The sequence below is a fragment of the Peromyscus eremicus genome, chromosome 11 (assembly GCF_949786415.1).
Source record: "Peromyscus eremicus chromosome 11, PerEre_H2_v1, whole genome shotgun sequence".
Classification (NCBI taxonomy): Eukaryota; Metazoa; Chordata; class Mammalia; order Rodentia; family Cricetidae; genus Peromyscus; species Peromyscus eremicus.
The window spans coordinates 10414137-10438391 of record NC_081427.1 but is presented as its reverse complement, the minus strand read 5'-3'; the positions used below and the strand labels follow the sequence as shown (position 1 = coordinate 10438391).

At 35.1% G+C, this 24255-nt stretch overlaps 1 long non-coding RNA gene across 1 annotated transcript; it reads right to left on the bottom strand.

Moving 5' to 3' along the window:
* Window positions 1-483: 483 nt before the first annotated feature.
* LOC131922031 (uncharacterized) lies at window positions 484-22322 on the bottom strand. Its single transcript, XR_009382164.1, has 3 exons — window positions 22234-22322; window positions 2444-2546; window positions 484-765 (listed from the first exon to the last, which is right to left on the bottom strand). It is a non-coding gene; the product is annotated as an uncharacterized LOC131922031 (long non-coding RNA).
* Window positions 22323-24255: the final 1933 nt, after the last annotated feature.

Below are 24255 nucleotides of genomic sequence, written 5' to 3'. Positions count from 1 at the left end.
ACTGAAGTGCATCCGGTAAATATGAGCACTTCCTCAGGGGAAACAATAGTTAATCTACCTTTCATAAGAGTTATAACTGAAAAACAGTATGTGAGAAAAGACATTCTCAGCTCTAATTCCCACAAACTCATGATTAACAGGACATAGAGGAGTTGCACCTGACTAGTATGGCGTCTACACAAACTCCTTTCATAGATTTTTCTACTTAATGGTTTGCAGTCTGACTGCCTCATCCTCCCTACAGGTAAAGAAGTTAATTCCCACTCCTAAATAATATAAGGTGTTTGCTACTAACTCATAAGCACAGCAAAGCAACCTATGTAGGGAATAGGACTAAAAGAATAAAAAGAAGTAAGAAAGAGAATAGAGGCCCCTGGTTCCCATAGAAACCTGTGTTTGCCTTATTTGAACAGTTTTATAGGATGGAAGAATAATGTGTGTGTGTTTTACGTGCATATAAATATATATTGTATGAAATTGACATAGAGTTCACATTTTTAATGAACATGCAAATGAACTATAGAATGTGGGTGTCCTTTCAGGACACTCCAAGGTATTCAGGACTCGTGAAGATTAGTATATTTTCAAAATTACCCTTGAATAATGTTTTTGCCCATGGTTTGTGGTGTTTTAAGTTCATTGGTTGTTGGTGAAGATCTGACTATGCACTGACATACATGGCAGTACATAGTTCCTTCACACAATAAACTCCAGATATCTCCTATGATGCTTGCTCATCAAAACTCTCCAGACATCTTCAACTACCTGTTATAGGAAAAACAAGGTGACAAAATTTAAAAAATGTTGTAATTTATAAATAAGAACAAATGCAGTATATACTTAAATATGTAAAATATATTAGTTGATATAATTTATTTATACATCTTACACAAATACACATATGCACATATGCATATATATACACTTATGTCCAAAAAATAACCACTTGAAAAGCTCCATAGCATGTTTCTGCTGGTTTTCCTCTAATTTTTTAATCTATCTAAAGTTCACTTTTTTTCTAAAGCTCAAATATGATTCAGATTTTATCTTTCTGTTTGTTCATTTCTGTTTTGCCCAGTACCTTTGACAGAAAAGACCTTTATCTAGGCTGTGTGCCTGGCCTAACATCAGTGTTACTGGCTTTCTTACTATAGCTAACATAATGCCCCTGGCTTTGTTCCTGCTTTTCAAGATTTAGTTTTAGCTAATAAACCTTTTGTAGTTCTTTCTAAATTATTTAGGATGTTTATCGAATACACGTAGAAGTATTATTTAAAGAGATGATAGATGTAAATATACATATACATGTTGTATAAGTACATATGCAAATGAGAATATGAACACAATAAGACAGATCATTGGCAGACAGATAGTTGATAGATAGCAGATTGATACATAAATAATCAATAGAAAGATGATAGATATGTAGACCATAGATAGGTGAATTTGTGTACCTATTATTTATCCTTCATTAAAATGGTTCCTTAGTGTTGGCTTTTTTGTTAGTCTGTGCTATAATAAAAATAAACCAGAGGCTAACCATTAAAGAAGAAAGGGAACTTTTTCATGGTTCTGAGAACTGGGAATTGAATACTTGGCTAGGCCTTCCAAAAAAATTGGTTGTAGAAAATGTAGTGGTATTGCCTTGGCTGCTAATAAGGAATGATTTAGGGATTACAAGATTATAGCAAATATCAGAAGCATGCATTAATCAAGTATAACCTTAAACTTGATAAATTTGGTAAATAAATTTGAATTTTACACGTATATCTTCAAAATAATAAATCAAATATCTAGAGGAGTCATTAAATTTTTTTTGGTAATCCATATAATCTGATCATTAATGGGGAAGTGTACCTTGTTAGGAAATGGCTTTCACTCATTTAAACAGAACAGATGGTCAAAGTAAGTGTTGAATAAATAACTAATTATAGAGGACTTCAGGTTTCAGATAAGTTATTTGCCTGGACTGTGTAACTTTAGAAACTTGTTTGATATGTTCATAACAACTTATGAGAAACACCACCGAAGGCAGTATTGGATTTCAAAATGAACATATGATGCATTGCTTTTAATAATGTGAATTAAATTCAAATTACACTTCAATTATTAACATGTGCCAGGAGCTAGAGATTGGGTTTGATTTAATTCTGTGTTAAAACGTATCTGAGGATGTATTTTAATGTTAGCTTGGCCAGAAAACCAGAACCAATCTCATATACACATGAGCCAGCAAGTATGTTCAGAGAATTGGAAAACTGGATGTTTTGCATTTGCCTAGGCAGAGTCAAGACAGTAATGAGTGAGGAGCAGGGTGAGGCCATGACACAGAGAACCAGCAAAGTGCAGGCCACTTGTCCTCATATTCAGGGAGATTAGATGCTTTAATTTCAAACAGAAGACAGGAAAACCAACCTATGAAACAAAGAAAATCCCAACATACCATTCCTCAGCTTGAAGGTGGTCAGACAGGGCACAGCCTTTTATTCAGAAGGGTGATGTCATTTTGTTGTACTCAGATCTTCAGCTGCCTGAAAGTGGTACACCTATGTCAGGAAGGACAATGAAGTTTGCTTATGTTTAAAAGCATCATGAGCATGACTAAAGTGCACTACCCCTATCCTGAGGAGAAAATCAGTGAGGCCTTGAAAATTCTTTACTTCTTTCCAGATACCCCATGAGTTAAATACTGTGATGTAAAATTGACTAACACCCCTGAAATATTATTGAGTCAATTACTTTTCTGTTGTTGTAATAAAATACAATGAACAACCACACAATTTTCATTGTTGTTGTTATTGTTTTGTTTCTGCCCAGTTATACATCATGGAGGCGAAAAGAATCACTGACAGGGAAAGCTGGGAGATCATATCTCAACCACACACTGGGAAACAAGGAGCAGTTGGAAGAGTTGGAAGCAGAGCGAGGCTGTAAACCCTCAGTGTCTGCTAACAGAGATGTGCTTTCCCCATCATTGGTATACTTCTTAACAGTTTCATAACCTCTCTAAGCAGCACCACTAACTTGAGACCAACTGTTCACAGACAAGAGCTGTGAGGTGTTCTTTCAAACCTCTGAAACATCAAATAAAGTCTACATACATTTGAAATATCACAGGAGAAAAATAACAAAAAAAAAACACTAAACAAACACACATACACATATACAAACAATACAAAATAAGCAGAAAAATTCATTATTATCCCCACTTTTAATGGTTGCATGGTAACAGGAAATAAAAGTAACTACTCTCTTCCTGTCCTTGTCCAGCATATCAGATGGTGTTGGCTTTTATTCCATGAAGTGACTCAAACATTTCTTATTGATGAGTCTGGACCAATCGTAGTCCTCCTTGCAATGACTTGTTTTCAGTTTTCCCTCAGCTGGAATTACATATGAGTGTGATACTAGGAGGTGCTCACACACACAGTAATATAATAACTTTATATCCTGGCATAAGGCACAACAGGTTTCTGTTATTGGTTTTAAAATTTAATATGCTTCAAAAATGCTAATTAAAAATAAAGTCAATTCTTACAAAGTAGAAATTATGAAAATATGTTTGCTGAATACAAAGTTGAAATTAAGCTTAATTTATTTAGCTCTTAATATTTATACTCTGCATTTTGACATTAATTTGTCATTTAAACCTTCAGATTTCTTTCTTTTATTCCTAAGAGCATAGTTTGGACCCTTGAGCCCATAATCTTCATGTTTCATTGTATTCATGGAATCCTATCATTCTAACTCTGTGTCATTTTCTATTGTTATGTTTCCTGTGTGACTTTGCTAATGGATCACTGAGTAACTGGCTGCTTTCCCCCCTTTTTTGAAAACAGATAAGTTTCCTACAATATATTCTGGTTAATAGCTTCCCTTTTCTCCCCACTTCTCCTCCCAACTGAATCCACACCCTTTCTGTGTCTTCTTAGAAAACAAATAGGCATCTAAGGAATAATAATAAAATAAAATAAGGTAAATAAAAATCAAACAAATTAAAATATGATAAAACAAACAAACAAGAAAAAGATCACAAGAAACACATGTAGATATAGAGATAAACACATATGCATACACAGGAATCCTCCACAATCCCAAGCTGGCAGCCAGATAGATATATAAAGGAACAGTAAAATCACAAACAAACAAACAGTTGTCCTGACAACATTAATTAATTAATACCATTGAGTTTGTTTTGTATTGGCCTTATACTGCTGGGCATGGGCCTACCCTTAAGAGTGATCTGTTTCCCCGACCCAGTCTCCCTAGGAGAAAACTAATTTTTCATTACCAAGTGGTTATGTCTTGGAGCTAGCTCTTACACTCTCTGCCTCCTCTTCCACAGGATTCTTGGGTTCTGAAAGGAATGATTTGATGAGGACATCCCTTTCAGAGCTTTTCAGTGTTCCAAGATCTCTCATTCTCTGCACGAGGTCTTGCTCTGGTTTCCAGTATTTGTTCTTATCTGATGCAGGGGGCCTCTGTGATGATGGCTGAGCAAGGCACTGATCTATGAGTGTAGTGGAATGTTGTTAGGAGGTCATGTTACTGCTGTGTTTGTTTAGCAGGAGAGTAGCATTTGGCTTTCCTCTACATACCTGGTTTATGTTCATTTTACCTTGATATTCAGATAGCCATTTCCATACCAAACATTTAATGACACTCTTTCAAAATTAGCAGGGGTAATTCATCTTTCATGTGAATGAAAATTATTTAACTGCAGAGAATGAAAACAAAATTAAAAACCTATTATTCAAAGAGCTTATATAGTTATGAAGATGATGTTAAGCCCAACTACCACTGTAGAGACAATAAATCTTTATAATTCACAAGCAGTGTGTTGCACACTTTAATGAGTACTTTAGACAAGTCTAGCTTTATATAAACATTTTGAATGCTTCTTATGTGTTAGGTGAAAAATTATTTTCTATAAATTTGATCAAGGACATAGAGAAAGATGTTAATCATGGGCATTGAGGCTGCACACTTATAATTCATCTTGTAATGAGCATTATGTCTTATTATAAAAAGGAGAACTAGATGGGGCATAAGTAGTGACCTTTGAGATTTTCATACAGAGGATAGAATTAAATGAGGTGGAAAAGAGCTGTGCTAACTGAGGTAACCTGCTCACAGGTGCATGTTTTTGTGTACAGACATAGACACTTGAATGTTTCTCAGTAATTATAATGATTAATTTCTTTTATTTAGAAGTGAAACTCATACATATATAATTAAAATTTAAGTGTATATTATATACTAATTGCAGATACTTGCTAAAATTTGGAAATATCTATGCAAATGTGTAGCTGCAGGCATGCAGAGGTACATAAAATAAAGGTGAATGCAGTGGCAGGTGTAAACAACAAACATATATGTTCATACATCCACTATATGTTTTTGATTCTAAACACATAACTCAAATCTCTGATCTGTTTCTCCATTATCCTTAAATAGTAACCAATTTTCCATCATGCATACTATATGAATTGTTTCCTTTCAAAAATTTCTACTGAATTTTCATGTAAACTCATTTCCATCCTACAATACAAATGAGAAGAAATAACTGATTTTCTTATTTGTGGGTCTGGTTCAATTTGCTTTACATGGCTATCTTCACTTCCTTCCATTTTTCTACAAGCCATGTAATTTCATTCTTTATGGTTGAGTAAAGCTCTATTTTGTGTATGGAGCACATTTTATTTATCCTTTGATCCAATAATGGAAACCTATCTGTATTCAGTAGCTCAGCTATTTTGAATGTGTTTACATGAGGAGGCATCTTTGTTGTATGATGACTTTGTTTCATTAGTCACATTCCTAGAAGTTCTGTTACCTGATTGCATGGTAATTCTATATTTATTTTTATTTCCTGGATGCTACATGTTGATTTTCATCAAGGTGAAAATTCATTCAACTCATTTACCTGCACACTAGCAGTATGCAAAGTTCCTTTGGATCAGATTCTTCACCAGTATTTGATATTTTATCAGTAACAACCATTCTGATTGGGGTAAGATGGAATCTCAGTGTAGACTTGATTCACATTCTCCTGATGGTTGAAGAAGTTGGCTATTGTCTTTCCTCATTTGAGAAATGTCTGTTTAGTTCAGTTACCAATTCATTGTTTGCATTATTATCCTGTTGTTTGTTTTATTGAGCTCTTCACATATTCTAGATGTTTATTCTATTTTTGGATGCATAAATGCCTTAGATTTTATCTTATTCTATTTGCTGTCTCTTCATTCAGCTTCTCTGTGCATAGCAGAAACTTTTCAGCAGATGCGACACCAGTAGTCTGTTTCACTGTCATTCTGCTCAGAAATTCTTTGACTGTTATCTCTGTCTTAACAAGATTCTCTTATATGTGCTTCTATTAGATTAAGGTTTTGGTCTTTAAATTAAAGATCATTGAATAATTTAATTCCATATATATATATATATATATATATATATATATATATATATATATATATCAAGATCTAGTTTCAGAACTCCACATGTTGTTTTCTTGTGTACCCACTACCACTTGTTAAACATAATTTACTCCCAATGTATTTTAGCAGCTTTGTGGTGAATCCCATGACAATAGCTATGTAGACTTTTTCTGCATCTTCTATTTAATTCCATTGGTCAATTTGTCTGTGTTATGTCATTACCATGGTATTTTTGTTACTGTGATTTTACAGTAGTTTGTCAATCAGTAAAACTTAGCAATAACATTCCCAAAATTTGTTCAAAAATCATTCATATTTGACTACCAAATATTGTTACCTTATTCAAAACTAGGTATATCTCTCACATGTGAAATTGAAATATTGCTGTCTTTCTTTTCATACTCCAGTGTCCTCACCCCTATTCCAGCCCATTTCCAAAATTCATCAAATAACCTACAAAATATAAAGGTATAACAGTCCTCCCCAGTGGCTCTCCCATTTATTCTGTGTTAAACCTTTATGTTTGTAAGAATCCTTGCTCTTCCTTTTAGGATTCTAACCTCAGAGATGCTTCATTTGTTTCCCTGTGATGAGTGGCACAATACTTTCCCCCAAGACCTTTGCAATGACACTGTTTGCAGCAACTTCCCCCAGACATTCATATGCAATTAGTGTCTTTGCCTCTTTCCAGTCTCTGCTCCAGTGCACCTGCTCAATTATGCTGCTGTAGTCTAAGATACTTAAATCTGAAACCACACTTCTTACTTGCAGCTCTGCCTGTTTGGCTTTGTTGTTGTTTTTGCATTTCACTGTAACCCAGTTGTATCTAATGCAGTATACACTCACACGTGTGTGTTTGTGTGTGTGTGTATGATAACTTGTTGGTCTTTTCATTTAATTTGTTTTCCCATTTCAGAATGTAGGCTGTCTAAGGGCAAGTAACACTGTCTCAACTATTAAAAATAAATACTAACAGTGTGAAAACTCATATGAAAAGGAAAGATAAATGCAGAACCTTAAAACTCAAGTCATCAAGAGTTCTTGTGATAGCAAATGATAAACAGGATGGGTTCTTCACTGAACGTTTGCTTTAAATTTTTATATAGGTATATATTTTCAAGTTACATGACCCAAGTCATTAAGAAAATAAAATTATTAAATGCAGAAAGAAATATAATCATACAGACAGTTTCTATGTAGAGTCATATTTTAAGTTAGGAACTACTTAAATTATTTAAATAATCTATATGAAATGTGTGTATCTACTTTTAAACATAACACAAATCAATGATACTAATGCATTGAGCCTTAGTATGTGTTTATATACCTGTCAGTACATAATTAATGTGTTACTTAAGGCTGTCTACAGTAATGAATGCCTCCACTTACAAATTATGTGTCTCTACAGAAAAATTTTCAATTGACACCCAGAATTGTATGCCAGGCTTTCAAGTATGAATTTTAAGTTTTATAAGGACATAAAATTAAAGAAATTCTTTCACCCATGTGATCAACTTTTAAAGTCACAACTGATGGGCACTTTTCTCCTCAGTGTTACTGATAAAACTATCATGTGACTTTGACTTCAACTATTGTCTTCAGGAGATGATTGAAGCAAGCTGTCTCATTACAGGAAGAGGATGGAGAGAGGGTGCATCCCTTACTCTTCATTCCTTAAGGTAAGCTGTCAAAGAATGAGAGAGAGGATAATTTCTTTCATGTGTGTGATACACCTTTTCACTGACAACACAAGGTAGTTTTAATTAAGTAAATATGGATTGTGTTATGAGTTATGTCCATTACCCATGAGAAAATTGCAGGTCACACACTTTACCCACTGTACAACACTGAATTGTGGCCCCGTGACATATATGGTCTCTATCCACACTTCAGAATCTGCCAATATATATTTATTGAAAAGTAATATTATCTATTACTATAGTTCAAGGCCGTGAGATGAGATTACTCTGAATATTCACAGTGATTCTTCTTGCAAAAGTAAGTTGTCTTGCAATTTAGAAAAGGCAAAACATAAACATGTAAAGTGTAGTAGGTAACATGGTCATAGGATTATATGTCAGAGATTAGAATGATATAGCCAAAGTACATAGGTAAAAGAAATGTGTCTTTGAGATTAGAGATTAGAGATAAACATAGAAAATCTTGTTGGCCAAGTAACAGAGTTATCAAAAGTATCAGGGGTGTCTTAGTTAGGGGTTCTATTGTTGTAATGAAACACTATGACCAAAGCAACTTGAGGGTAAAGGGTCTGTTTGGCTTACACTTCCACAGCACTGTTCCTCACTGAAGGAAGTCAGGACAGGAACTTAAGTACAATAGGAACCTCGTACCAAGAGCTGATACAGAGGTCATGGGTGAGTGCTGCTTTTTGGCTTGCTCCCCATGCCTTGATCAGACTGATTTCTTATAGAACCCAGGACTACCAACTCAGGGTTGGCACCATCCACAATAGGCTGGGCTCTCCCCCACCCATCATTAATTAATTAAAAAATGTATTTTCGTAGTAAACATCTATTGTATTCCACCCTCTATGAAACGCATAATCCATGTGTCACTGCTATATTCATACTTAAAATATTAAATTCATTTATTAAGTGTGTGTGTGTGTATGTGTTTATGCGTGTACATGCATATATATGCCATGGCACAGATGTGAAGTTCAGAGGGAAACTTGAATGAATTTATTTTCTGCTTCCACCATGTGATTCCTCAGAATCAAACTCAGAGCACTGGTCTTGGTGGCAAGCGCTGCTCACGTGCAACAGTGCATGTTGTTATTTCTTTAGGGAGAAAACATTTTTTGGAAGCCCAGACTCCATCCACATTTCTGAAGAGACAAATCAAATAGAAACTCCAACATCTATCCAGGTTCTCAAACTGTTTTGTTTAATGGTAAGAACTGGCTCCAAGTAGGGCATTGATTTCCAAAACCACATGTTACTCTTTGCAAGAGGTTCAGCTGCTGCTCTATTTCTGAAACTTTGATATTATTCAAATTTAAAACTGAATTTTATTCAGGAAATTCAAATGAGAATAATTAGTATTTAAATCATATCATGAGAAAAATCTTATATTAAAATTTTAAGGAAAATTAAAGTTCATATTTTGCATGTATGCTTATGTGTGGTATGTATGCCTGTGTGTAGAAGTGTTCATATGTGTGTGCTCACATATGGGTGCATGTACACAAATGTGCTCATGAATGTGAAGATCAGAAGTTGACATCACATGGCCTCCTTGCTTGTTCTCCATCTTGCACATTGAAGTAGGATTTCTTGCTTCATTCCAGAGCTCACTGGTTTGGCTAGATTCACTGTCCAGCTTGCTCTGGTTACCCCGTGGGTGCACCTATATATGGTAGGCTGTCAGCTTGCCATTCTGTATGTGCTGGGGATCTGAGCACTGCTTTGCATGCTTGCATGGCAAACACTTTACCCACTGAACCTTTTGCTCAGCTCCTGAATTTTATATTAACGAACAAATAGTTTAAGTTCAGTATTCCACCCCTTCTCTTTGCTTGTTGCTACAGTCATGTTCTTTCATTCATGGGTAATTTATCATTTCCTCCTTGCAACGCCATGCTTCTTTCAGTGTTTTCCAAGATAAATGAAAATATTGCATTTTGTTCACCATGGGTCCTATTACTTTTAACACATTCAAATTTTTATTAGAACATGTAAAATAACCTTGACATCAGACTCAAATGAAACATTTCAAAACACAAATGAGTCATTAAATTTGAAGTAATTTTCTGAAGCTCTCAATACAATTGTATACTTCTAGACATTTTCACATATGTTAAATAGTATTGGGAAGAAAGTGTGCAAATAGGAAATAAAAGTGGAAATTTAAAAATCTCAAACAAGGCTAGAATTTCCCACCATATAAATAATTCTCTTTCTTGCAGTGGCGTTGAAGACAGACCTGTAGTGAGTTGAACAAGTTATATCAAAAGTGTGCCGGTGTTCTGGCCCTATTCCTTCTTTCTGTATGCCCTGGAGAATAGACTGATTAAGTTTCCTCATTCCTACTAATCATTTGCTGTCTGAGTGTCTGTTATACTCTGAGCTTTATTGATTGCAATTCAGCCTGGTGACACATCTTCCACTTGTTATGTCAGCACGTCATCCTCATGAATACATCTCCAAGTCAAGCACATTACCTTAAATAACCTACTATGCCAATATCCTATTCTGAGGCACAGTAGCTCCCCCTTAGCTATGAGTGATGTTTCTAAGACTCTTCAGGGATATCTGAAGCTGATAATTCTGACTCCTAAATATATTATCCATATACACCCATAATGTGTTTGCTTTATAAATGAGGTATATAAAACATTGACAGTAATTTCTAATGTGTCTTGCCACATTAAGCTCAATGTGTGACACATTTCCTTATTAAATCAGATATCATCACTTAAAAGAAGTATATCATGTCATCTCTGACATATTTAAATTTCTAGCTTGCATTACTGTTATAGAGGTAATTAAAGGTTTTTAGAATGCATCAATGGCAGTACCGTAGAGTTTACCTGGAAATCAAGATGGCTACCATGTGATAAAAGAGCAGGTAAGGTACAGTACCACAACGGGATTGTTCATGCCACAGGCAAAGCTGAAAGGACTGTCACAAGATTTCACTGTCTCTCATAAAATGTAAAACGCACGTCAATATTTCACTTCTCAAAACTTGTATTTAATATTATCAGTCACTGGTGATCACAAGTAACTCATCCACAGATTCTCAGAAATATGAATGATGTCATTTTTACAAAGTAAAAAGTTATTTTTGAACTAGTAATTTCAGAATGCTTTGAAAATTTTCTTCTTTTTATCTATGTGTTGGAATCACGTAGACTAACCATTCTTCTGGGTAAAGTGTTAATAACTGTGGTATCCATTTCTTAACCTTGCTTTTGGTATAACTGAGGAGAAAAAGTAGATCATTTAAAAATCCATAATCACCTATCTAGGCTGACTTTTGTGAACTCAGTCATTATGTTAGAAAAAAAGGCATTTTATTCCACTAATGATATAATTTTTCAAATCAAATCTTTCATTATGAATTAAGTTCTAAAACCCATTTTTCAAAAATCCATCTGCTATCTTTTCATTGCTCTCAATAGGCTTAAGTTCTAGTAAAATATGTTCAAGTAGAAACATTTTCATTTTTATAACTTTTGTCTATTTATGACCCCATTAACACATAGTTTAACTCATAAGTAATACTAGAAATCTGATTGTTCAGCTTAGATTTCTAACATGTTATCTATAATGATATTGAGAAACATTAAAAGATGAAAGGAAGTTCACAAGGACTTGCTGATTTCAGAAGTTTGTTAACAGTGAATTAAAATGTTGAAGAGAAATATCTATCTGAGTTTCATGACACAGAATTGATTGAAGGTCTGATATTCCAGAAAGGAAAATGGTACTACCTTGCTGTGAATATCGCTCTATATGCTGTGAATGTGTTGCTCTGATTTGGTTGATAAATAAAACGCTGATTGGCCAGTAGCCAGGCAGGATAGTATAGGAGGGATAAGCAGAGAGGAGAATTCTGGGAACAGGAAGGCAGGGTCAGGAGTCACCAACCAGATACAAAGGAAGCAAGATGTAAAGATACCGGTAAGCCACGAGCCATGTGGCAAGGTATAGATTTATAAAAATGGGTTGATTTAAGATGGAAGATCTAGCTAGCAAGAAACCTGAGCCATTAGGCCATACAATTTTAATTAATATAGGCCTCTTTGTGTTTATTTGGGTCTGACTGGCTGCGGGCCCAGATGGGACTGGAGAAAACTCCAGCTACACTACCTGAGGAATAGACAAGCTTGAACACAGCTTATCATTGGAAACTTTTCTAAAATATTAAAGGAGCAAATAAGAAATAAATGAAGAAAGATAATTCTTTTGCATCAATTAGTTGTAAGGAAATAATTATCTGATTAAGTAAGGTTATAAGAAAAATAAGAGTAGAGAGAAACATAGATTACTGATATCAGAAATAAAAGGTATAGCTTTACTACAGCAGTTCTAACATCAATGCTATAATAGAAATTCGTTGAGCAAATTTGTATAAAAAAAATGACTACATATAGCTTCTAAGAGGAGCACTATTGTCAGTGTTCCTTCCAAAAGGCATAGTGTACCAAGCAAAAAATGCAGTGCCAGAATCCCTCACAACAATGCAGGCTATTGTCATTGCTCTTGTTTACACACTGGAACTTGAAAAAAAAAAAAGACTCTACTGCTGAGAAAACCACACACTTTGATGTCAGAACATGGAGGAATCATGCTGGTACTGACTTAGAAACATCTTTGTTGGCAAGATTGCATAATGAAAGAAGGTGAGAATCAAGGTGCTGAAGAGGAAATTCATCAACAGTATTGACTATTTGTAAGCATTGAGACCTACAGTAATGACCAGCCTAGTAAGATATGCTCACTAGTGAACTCCTGGTACCAATGGAGTCAGTGTTATTGGATATCCTAACAGATCTCTAGCAGGGTGTAAGGCTCACAAGAGGTTATTACAATGCCTGGCATTGAAAATTCTGCTCAACTATAGGAGCAAAATGGGTCAAGATCATGATGGGAAAAACAACAGTGACAGCTGATCCAAGCTAGTGGGAGCTCATGGACTCTGGACTGAGAGCTGGGAAACCTGCATGGGACTGAACTAGACCTTCTGAATGTGAGTGACAGTTGTGTGGCTTGATCTGTTTGTGGGGCCCCTGGAAATAGGACCAGGATCTATCCTGGGTACATGAATTGGCTTTTTAGAGCCAATTCTCTATGGCAGGTTGTCTTACTCAGCCTTGATGCAGAGGGAGGGGCTTAGTCCTGCCCCAACTCGGTATGCTAGCTGGTGTTGACTATCCAAGGGAGGCCTTACCCCCTATGACTAGTGATTGGAGGATGGGATGAGGAAAGGTCAGGGGAGAAATGGGAGAAGTGGAGGGAGAGGAAACAGTGGTTGGTATGTAAAATAAAAAAAATATAAAAACAAAAAAAAAGAAGAGAAAATTCTGCTCAAAAACCTATGGAGACCATAGACCCTACTAATATTATTCTGCTAAAGGGATATAGGATCAAACTGATTTTAAAATACATGTCCTTGTATACTAGTGCAACTCCCATTCCTTACCAGAAAATATCTTTATGAATTATGAGGAAAATACAGAATCCCAACTAATCAAGGCATAAAGAAGGTCTACAGTGGAGTTCTTAGCTCTAAATGAGACAACTATATCCCTCCCAATGGTCAAGAAACCTTCAGAATTGGGGACAGATTATATTTAGGAATACACACGCATACACACAGAGATGCACACATGTGAGCTTATTTGCACACACACACACACACACACACACACACACGTACACATACACAGACAGACACACACAGAAACATCATGACCAAGACAATTCAGAAAAATTTATTTGACCTTACATTGCCCTGATGGCTGAGCAAAGGCTGGTGATGGGAATGGGAAGCTAAGGGCTTTTATCCTGAATCACAGCACTAAACAGGGAGAATGAACTGAGAATGCTGTGTAGTTTTTGAATCCTCACAACCTACCCCTAGTGACATACTTCTTCAAGCAAGGCCACACATCCTAAAACTACTCTAACAGTGCCACCAACTAGTAACTAAATATGAAAGATCTGAGCCTATGGGGGTAGGAGGGAGAACATTCTTATTCAATCCACCACAGCTCCCCTACGTACACACTTTGTTGGTTCTATTTCTGTAGAGAATAGTACATCCATTTTAACAAGGAAAGAGACGTTAACTATAAAGGCTGATGTAAATCTTATATGTACATGTATATAAAGGTATATATATATATATATATATATATATATATATATATATATATATATATATATACTTATTTATACATTTATAATAGGAGTGAGAGACCCACCCACTCCCACTGTTAGGAGTCTCACACAAACACCAAGTTAACAGCCACAACATATACATAGATGACCTTGTGTAGACCCATGTAGGCCCTGTGATTGCTGCTTCCATCTCTATGAGCCCTGATTAGTTGATTTAGTGAGCTGTGTTCTCCTGATGTTCTCCATCTGCACTGACTCTGACAGTTCCTCCACTTCCATGGGGTTCTCCCATGGGGAAGGATCTAGTGGAGACTTTCAACTTAGGTTTTTCATCTCATAATTTTGCCTGGATGTGGGTCTCTGCACCCTCTCCCATCTTTGGCCAGATGAAGTCTCTCTGAGAATGACTAGACACAGTCCTGATCTTCTATGTGTATAGCAGAATATCATTATGAATCATTTTATTGTGTTTTTATTTATTTATTTATTTACTTACTTACTTACTTAACTTACTTACTTACTTACTTACTTACTTACTTACTTATCTTTGCCAGTCATGTTAGGTTCTAGCCTAGGTCTCTGGGCTAATCAGATTCTGGTTCCTGGCCATCCAGGCAGTGTAGTTCATGGGACCCCTTTACTATAGTCTTACTAGAACAATTGTTTTTAAAAAAACATAAATGACTAGTATACTTTTGTTGCATTCAGGAAAATCATTTGAACTTTCAATGCAAAACTGAGAAAGTGTAAGAAAAGGTACACAGGACTCAACAGGACATAAATTGAAATTTATAGTCTTCAAAGGAGGAGCTATGACAATGACTATGACATTCTTTATATGAATCTGAAGACTACATAAGGATTTTATTAATTGAGTTACATCGAAGCCAGAGATATGAGAACATGAAATCACTGGGTGACCCTCACACTTAAAATCCACAATAATTTCACATTACTATCTCCAAGTAATTTTGCAAGCCTGTCTGAACACCAGTTTGGGATAATATAAATTCATAGCTATCATATACCTTTTGAAAGTTTTATATTTTGTAATCAGAATTGAGGGCACTAATGGGTCAGTAATGAGAAGCCATGACTTGTGAAGTACTCACTGTTCCAGAACCAGAGAGAGCAGCAGAATTTATATCCATGGTATAAAAGCAGTTCCACTCATCTTTGTATTCAGAAATTTTAATTTCCCCAATAGCATTCTATGACAGAATATACTGAGCAGTGCTTTTTCTACCTTGATATTTTCTGAGCATTTTAATGTATGAGTAGCTCTGACATAGCTTCTCTATTAGGATAATAAATTAGAGAAGTGAAATGTCAAAGTCATTTTTTTGGCATCCATTTGTGGTGATATATTGTTCACCCCAATAAAACTTATCTGGGGATCAGAGGACAGAGGCAGCCACTAGATTAGACATAGAGGCCAGACAGTGATGGCACACATTCTTAATCCTATCACTCGGGAGACAGATATCTGTCTGGATCTCTGTGAGTTCAAGGCCACACTGGGAACAGAGCCAGGCATGGTAATACACACCTTTAATCCCAGCACTTGAGATCTCTTGCCTTTCCTTAGAAAACATACACATCTTTAATCTCAGGAAGTGAAATGGCTGGGTGGATGATGGTATATAAGGTGTGAGGAGACAGGAACTAAGCATCAGTTCAACTGAGACCCTCAGGGGACTCAGAGGCTTTCAGTCTGAGGATTCATGGAAACAGGATTGGCTGAGGAGTTGGTGAAGTGAGGTTGGCTCTGGCTTGTTCTTTTTCCTGATCTTTCAGCTTTCACCTCAATATCTGGCTCTTTTTTTTTTATTAATAAGACCATTTAGTAATTCATGTTACATCCATATATAGGTATACTGTTCATACGTGTCTTATATGCAGGCATGTCCATATGTGTATTTTCTACATTTGTCTCCACCTTGTTTTATAAGGGAGGGTCTTTGCTGAACAGACAACTCACTGTTTTGGCTAGTCTGGCTAGCCAAAATCCAGCTTGCACAGAGGATTCACTTTTTCTATCTCTGAAATGTACCATCACAACTAACATTAGTGTTGAGATGTGAACTCTAGTCCTTATACTTGGTCCAGCAAGCCCTCTATCATCTGAGTCATCTTCCCAGTCCTACAGTTCTTATGTGATGGTTCTTTTCTTCTCAATGATGCTTAGAAAAATAATGCATGATACTCAACAGGAAAAGTCAATAGCCAGATACAAATGACGTGAACACTGGTATCAAATATTCATATTTTTAACCAAAAGATAACATTCTCTGAGTTCAACTTCTTGATATATGATCACTGCCTTTCTACTAGTCTACCCAAATGAGCTAGTATGACTACAGAAATGCCCTGAGGGTTTTGGGAGAAAGGACTTTGAAATTGATATTCTGTGCCTCAGCAAGATTGTGCTGGAATATTTGGGTATATGTAATTTTTTTTCTCTCCAAGTTGATCTCTGAGCAATAGTCTTGGTTTGAGACAATTTAGAACTAACGCTGAGCATAGTCTTTTTACTGTGACAAACAAAAGAACAGTTGAGTCAGAAATCTAAGACCTAGAAAAAGAAATTCTTGAAAAGCCCTCCTGGAAATCTTTCAGATCTGTAGATTGGGAAACTTTGGGAATATTGTTAGGGCGCACCAACACACAGAATTAAGCAAAAGATATGAAACATATTTAATGGTACTTCCCATTCTGGGTACAGACCCAGCAACCCATAGCAGAAGTCTAATGCATGAACAACAACTTCCAACAAACAGCAACCCTGAAAACAGGCTACTCCAACTAAGGGATAGCTTCTGAAAAACAGACTGAAAATAAAAACCACAGTTATCTCAGGCAGGTTGAAATACTCTTCAGGTGAAACATACATGCTTTTGAGTGATACATCTGTAGATTGATAAACATGCTGTGAGCTGAATGCAACACTTGCCACCTTCCATATATAGAACAACTCCTACCCTAAAGAATAGTGTGAAGAAAAAACTCCTGTGAATTACCAGACAGGCAGTATAATTTTATACTTTTCTCTAGTGTTGCAAATAATTAACAAATGAAATGTGATGTAAACAATGAACAAATAAAATATTAAAGATCAGTTAGTGATGTTTGGGGAATTGCATATAAAAAGATATATATATATATATATATATATATATATATATATATATATATATCCAAAAATAAGGGATATATTTGAAAGTAAGTTTATATTTATTATGGAAAATTGAAATTATGTGTGATGAGTAATTAAATTCTCCTTAAGAAATAAATAAAACAATACTGCCAAAATAAAAATTGAATATTGTACAAATCTCACAGATAGAATTTTTTAATTTCCAAAGCTTCTTTATATAGCTATGTATAATATTTATATTGATCAGTAATGTATAAATACATTGATCATTATCATTTAAAATATTTTATGTGATATATATATAAAAAGAATTATTTGAAAAAGTGGAAGAGGAAACATATAAATAAAAAGTCTGTATTTTATCAAAAATAATCTGTATAAATCTTTAGTAATGTTTGGTGAGTTAAAATGTATATTGTAAGCTCCAGAACAACCAATAAATTATGCAAATGGAAACAGATCTAATAAGTATAAAAATGTAACAAAGAAAAATAAAGAGAAACAGAAAGTCATAATAAATAAGATATATGCAAAAAGAGAAGATATAAAATCTTTCATATGGTTATATTCAATAATTTTCATTTAAAATTTTATAAAAATGGCAAAACCATGAGATGGATTACAAGATACCAGATTGGATTTTTAAATAATGATTCAAGAATTTACTTTTTATAGGAGACATAATTTTGTTCCAATGATACACAGTAAAAGGATAAATATGTATGCAATGCAATAACACAAAGCAAATGTAGATTTTAGTCATATCAGAGAAAGTAGATTTTAATATTAAACACATTGCTAGAGATAAGCATAAATGATTAATAAACAGACCAATATTCTGTTGGTCTTCAAGAGGCCAGCAGAATAATTCCAAAATACATGAAACAAAGACTGACAGTCAAAATAAAGAGGTAAATATGAAAACAACGCTGTTGTTAATAATTCAGTTTTTTATAATAGGAAAAATATTCTGAAGAAAAAACAATGGGGAAATAAATATACTTGATGTCGTCTAGACTAGTAGACAAAGAGAACAATCCATCTCAAGACATAAAAATGAATAAAGAGTGTGACTTCTACATGCCGTGTTATGATCATATATTCAGTGTCAAGAGAGGTTATCTCTTCTTTTTTTTTCCACCAAAGAGAATGAAGCTGGAAAGATCCTGAGGGATTTCAAACTAAGGATTTGACAAATGGGAGAGTCAGAGGAAAGCTGGGGAGTGATGATTCCCCCAGTGTGCTCTGGCAGCAGGCTATGGACTCCAATACATGTTGACCAACAAGAAGAAGACATGGAAAGAGTGCCCTTTGCCAGCATGAGCCACTAAGGATGATAAACTTCATAAATTCCACTCATTTGTGAAAAGCACATTTCTTCAAAATCTGTCCCATTCTTCAATCTTTTAGGGCACTTCCATAATTAAAAAGAATCAGCTGAGGGACAGGAGGGCATGGCAAATGAAAAGGAGAACTTCTGATGGGTTTCTACAGTAGTTCTGCACTTGGGGGAGAAATGACAGGCTATTTGTTGATGTGCTAAGGCAGGGACATTGACAGGGAGAAAAAAAATCTCACTGCTCAATCCATACTTGTAGTTGACCTTGTAATACAACTGTGTGCATAATTAAGCCAGGATGGATTTTCTCTTTCCCTGGGAGTTGGACCACATTGAAATTCATATTGCACAGTGATATCTTTTATATTAATAGAATTTGACTTTACTGTTCAATAATGAGGAAAATTGGGTGTTATCCTACTTAAATTAGCAATACAATATTTCAGGGACTTATCTTAGACTTCACTATAAAAATGACTTATCCTCTTAAAACTAATTTGTAGCACACAAGAAGTTAATCTTATATGTCTAATGTAATGTATCTTACACAATCAACTCCACTCCTATGCACAAAGGATGCTGTTTTCAAATGAATTGCTATGGAATTGTTCATATATATTAAGAACAGAGCAGCTGTGCATGAGTAATGTTATTATGATAAATGCTATGAGAATTTATAACAAATTGACAACCACCATTTTCTTCTAACAAAATAATTTATCACTTTTTAATTTCTTAATTTATAATGAATAATTACCAAGATAATTAATCCCTCTTAAGCTTACTGAATTCATTAGATGATTTGATTTGGTTCATTGACCAGGCTACAATACATATGTAAAAACTGTATTTTTAACTCCGCAAATTAGCTTCTCTTTTTGGAACATTAAGGCTGGTGATGGTTTAATATGTAATCTGTGTGACTATTTTATGTGTTTTCCTTTGAACTTTAATTAACCTCCCTGAGTTTTGGTCATAGAAACATTCAGCCCTATCCTAACATCCTAATGCCATGTTATGATCAAATATTCAGTGTCAAGAGAGGTTCTCAAAGAGGGAAGGTTAGTGACATCTCTCTTACACTGGACTTGTTAGAGTTGGCCTCAGTCCTGTTAAACATTAACTTTATTTCCAGCATTCTTAACTATAGATTCTCGTATAGTCTTCTGGTCTTCATTGTATTAGAAAAATAGAATGGCTAGAGCTAAACAACTGCTTTTATTTTTATCAGATAAACAGGAAGACGTGAAAATCTGATGGTATTTTCCCCTGTTGCATCCTATGGGTTACATGTGATCATATACTGTCCTGAGTACAGTTGTTTTTATCAACCCTACTTCATGTATGAGGGAAGTACCTTCCTAATGACATTAGTGGCAGGAGTACATTGACATTAGTACATGCATGTTTTTAGTTTTAGCTTGAGAGGCTGGTCATAATCTTCCCTCATGCTCTCAGTGACAACAGGGAGAGATTCTATTTCAGACAGTACCATATTCTGGCTCTTCCTTTCTCAAGATCATGTTCATGTGTAGCTTTTGTTAAATTTCCCTTAAGGTGTGTGTCAGTGTAACTATTTGTAACCCCACTCATTTCAGCTGTTTAGCTAGCTAGAATATAATTCCAACATTAAATTTTATTAACGTAATCAATCATGAGTATTAGTGATATAAAAAACAATAGAAAATTGAATGGCAGGCAATATTTAAAGTATATTTTGGACATGATATAATGCATCAGAAAAAACTTCAGATAATATTTTTTCTGTTATGTGTCACCTAGTTTTGGAAACAAAGACTGAAGTTCAGTGCTAGTTAGCAGTAGGATGACCACAAAATATACCTTAGGATAGCAGATACAAATGAATAAAAGTGTGTACTTGTTTGTTGTATTTGCTCTGTTTTAGTTGGAAGTTTTCCTGTGTCCTAGTGGCCTGATAGTAAGGACAAAGGAAAACTTCCAACTACACTCTGTTCTATATAAGTAAGTATAAATTAAGGTTGAGGTAGTATGTGGCTTGGTAATGAGTTATGGAAACACTTAAATATTTAAAAGTACACAAAATACTGAGGGATCCTGAGATGGCTCAGTGGTTAAAAGCTCTAACTTCTCTTCTAAAGGACCCAAGGTCCCATATTGTGTCTCACAAGCATTTGTAACTCAATTCCATGCCATCCAATATTTTTTTTCTGTCCTCATGGGCACTGCACACATATAGAACACAAACATGTCCACAGGAAAATCACCCATTCATATAAATTAAAAAATAAATATCAGAAATAAGCACTTAAAACAGTATTAAATAAATACAGTTCCTCTGATGGTGAGATCTAGAGAAGGTAACAGTCTTCGCTGGATGCTTCATTTATTTTTAATTTTTTAGTTGTTTTTCCTCTTGTTGAAAATGGATTCTTTTCTGATATATATATCTTGATTATGGTTTCCCCTCCCTTTCTTCCTCCCAGTTCTTCCCCCACCTCTCCTCTTATCCAGATCCTCTCCCCTTCTGTCCCTCATTAGAAAATAATAGGCTTCTAAGAGAAATAATAAAGTATAATAAGATAAAGCAAAAGCTGTCACATTGAAGTTGGACAAGACAAACGAAGAGAAGGAGAAGAGCAGACGCGTAGACGCAAGAGTCAGAAACCCACTCATTTGTAAACTCAGGAGTCCCATGGAAACACTAAACTGGAATTCATAATGTAAACACAGAAGACCTGGTGTGGACCTGAGCAAACTCTGTGAATGCTGCTTCATTCCCCATGAGGCCATATGAGCATTGCTCATGTTGATTTAAAGGGCCTTGTTTTCTTGGTGTCCTCCATTCCCTGTGGCTTCTATGCTCTCTCTACCTGCTCTTATGCAGGGTTTCCTGAGCTCTGAGAGAAGGAATTTGATGAAGGCAATCATTTAAGGCTGAGAAATCCAAGGTCTCTCACCCTCTGAACAGTGTCTGGCTGCAGGTCTCTGTATTTGTTCCTATCTGCTGCAGGAAAAGGTTTTTCTAATGATGGCTGAAAAGGCACTAATCAATACAGCAGAATATCATTAGGAGTTATTTTAACACTATTTATTTATTTCTAAGACAAACCACACTTGATTTTACCCTAGGTCCTTGAGCTATCTAGTGTCTGGTTCTTGGTCACCCAAGTAGTGTACGGCATGGATTATGTCTCATGGGGTGGGCCTTAAGTTAAAAGTCAGATCAGTTATTCATTGGTTGCTTTCACAAGCTTTGTGTCACCAATGCCTTAACATTGCAACATCAAAGGGTTTGTGGCTAGATAGATGTTTAAGTTTCCCTCTTGGTAGCTTGCAGTGGCCACCTTCCTATACCAGAGATGCTGGAGTGTAGAGGTGATGCTGGAGTGTAGAGGAGATACTGGAGTGTAGAGGTGAATGCTCTGTATAGGTACCAGTTCAACTTACCCATGTTCAATGTGTTATGTAGGTGCCTTTAGCAATAGTCCTTGTTGTCAGATTAGGAAGAGCCATCTATTGCCTTGACAACAGTGGGCATTGTTTGTGGGATTCCCATGGGAACCTTTTGACCAACAGTTTATTATTTGTAACTCAATCCAGATATTGGAAGGCTTGTTTGGTGACAAGAGATGGCCAGTTGGGACTCTGCCCCCCTCCATTATTTAGCTATCTCATTTAGATTGCCTGCACCACCACCACCAAACACTTACAAAACTGGAAGCAGCCATCTGGGAAGGAGAAAGGGGTTAACTGGAGTATGAAGAAGACAAGAGAAAGTAATGGAGATGACTATATTTGAGATACACTATGTATATGTATAAAATATTATGTTAAAACTCATCACTAATATATGCTAATAAAACATTAAAGAATCTTAAAGAAATTTTAAAACTTTTAAAAAAGCGAATCAAGTTCAAGGAACAATTGGGTAAATGAGTAACAATTTTACATATGTATTCTGTGGTTTGATATTTACTCACAAATATTTTTGTTCTTCAACCAGAGTCTTTTAATATGGTAATTATACCTTGTATAATCTATGAAAATTAAAGAAAATGATAGTGAAGAGTTCCATTTTCCACACTGTTAGCAGCATTCAGAATAAAGAATTTATATACACTTGGGGGAGTAATGAAAAATTTACCGTATGTAATAGAGTGAGACTGTCTCAGGAAACATAATAACTAAAATTTTCCTTGCCATTTGGATTGATGAATAGACCTATTCTTAATTTCCACTCTGAATAATAAATTGAACTTTCACAGTGAATTTGTGTAGTGACAATTCCAGGTTTGGCATTTTAGAGAAACATATGTTTGTAAAGGGGTTTGGCTGAGTGTCAAATGTAAGCTCTCTGAGTTATTCGAGCCTGGGGAATCTCTTCTAACACAAAAATTGCTTTAGGAAAAAAAAAACATTTAAAACAAACAGTCTAAGCACTATGGGAAGGTTAAATTAATCTTCTCTGGTGATTATCCCTGGAGTGTGTCACCGCTTTGTAGGACCTGCCACATGTCACAGGGAAACCAAAGAACTACGAAGAAACAAAGAAAAATAGTACTTTTATCCCACCAGGAAGCCATGCTACTAGTGTCTAGCTCACTTATGTAAGAAGTGTAAAGTCATATACTTGTAAAAACTTGCCATAATCTCTTAAATAATAAGCCTAGGTATCTGCTTTAAGTATAACAAGAAAACACCACTTACAATAAGAATGATAGCTTGTGAATATGTTACACTAGATGTGATCCTTAAATATGAACTTCTGACAGTTGCCTATAAATTATAACTCTAAATGTTGTATTATTATATAAAGTTCTTTTTTGTTTTGATAGAAATGTCCACATGTATAATTTCAAAATAGTTTACATTAATGATTTAATTGTTTAGGCAATAATTCCAGAATGCAGTGACTACTATTTTTATATAAGGAAAAGATAACATCATCAATATCTAATAGAAAATGTCATAATTTGTTACAATGAAGACATGCCTTTGAAACAAAGACATTAAAATCACTTGTTTAAGAATCTGAAATAGGGTTCACAGAATTTCAATTAAAAAATAGGACACAAATCAATAGTGCCAAATTTTAGTTTTTAAATAGGCAACTACTCAAACTTGAAACTCTAGGTAATCAACTAAGTTCACACTTTAAGGCCACTGTACTTTTATACCTTTCTGATAAGGACTGAACCAGTGTTATAATTTGTTATATTAAGCAAGGTCATATTGACAAAAAAGTTAAAGTTTTCTTAGGATAGAAAGCATGGTGTTTCTATTTCAGCTATAGGAAAATGGGAGGAAATCAGGGAAATCCTCCTCTGAAGATTATACAAGATTTGGAGACTTGTATGGAAACCCTTTTGCCCCAGCCAAAATGCCTGTCAACCTCAAAATACACCAGGTGCTTAAGAATATGAGTTTTATTCAACAACTGCTAACATATTACACAGATTTTTCTGACAC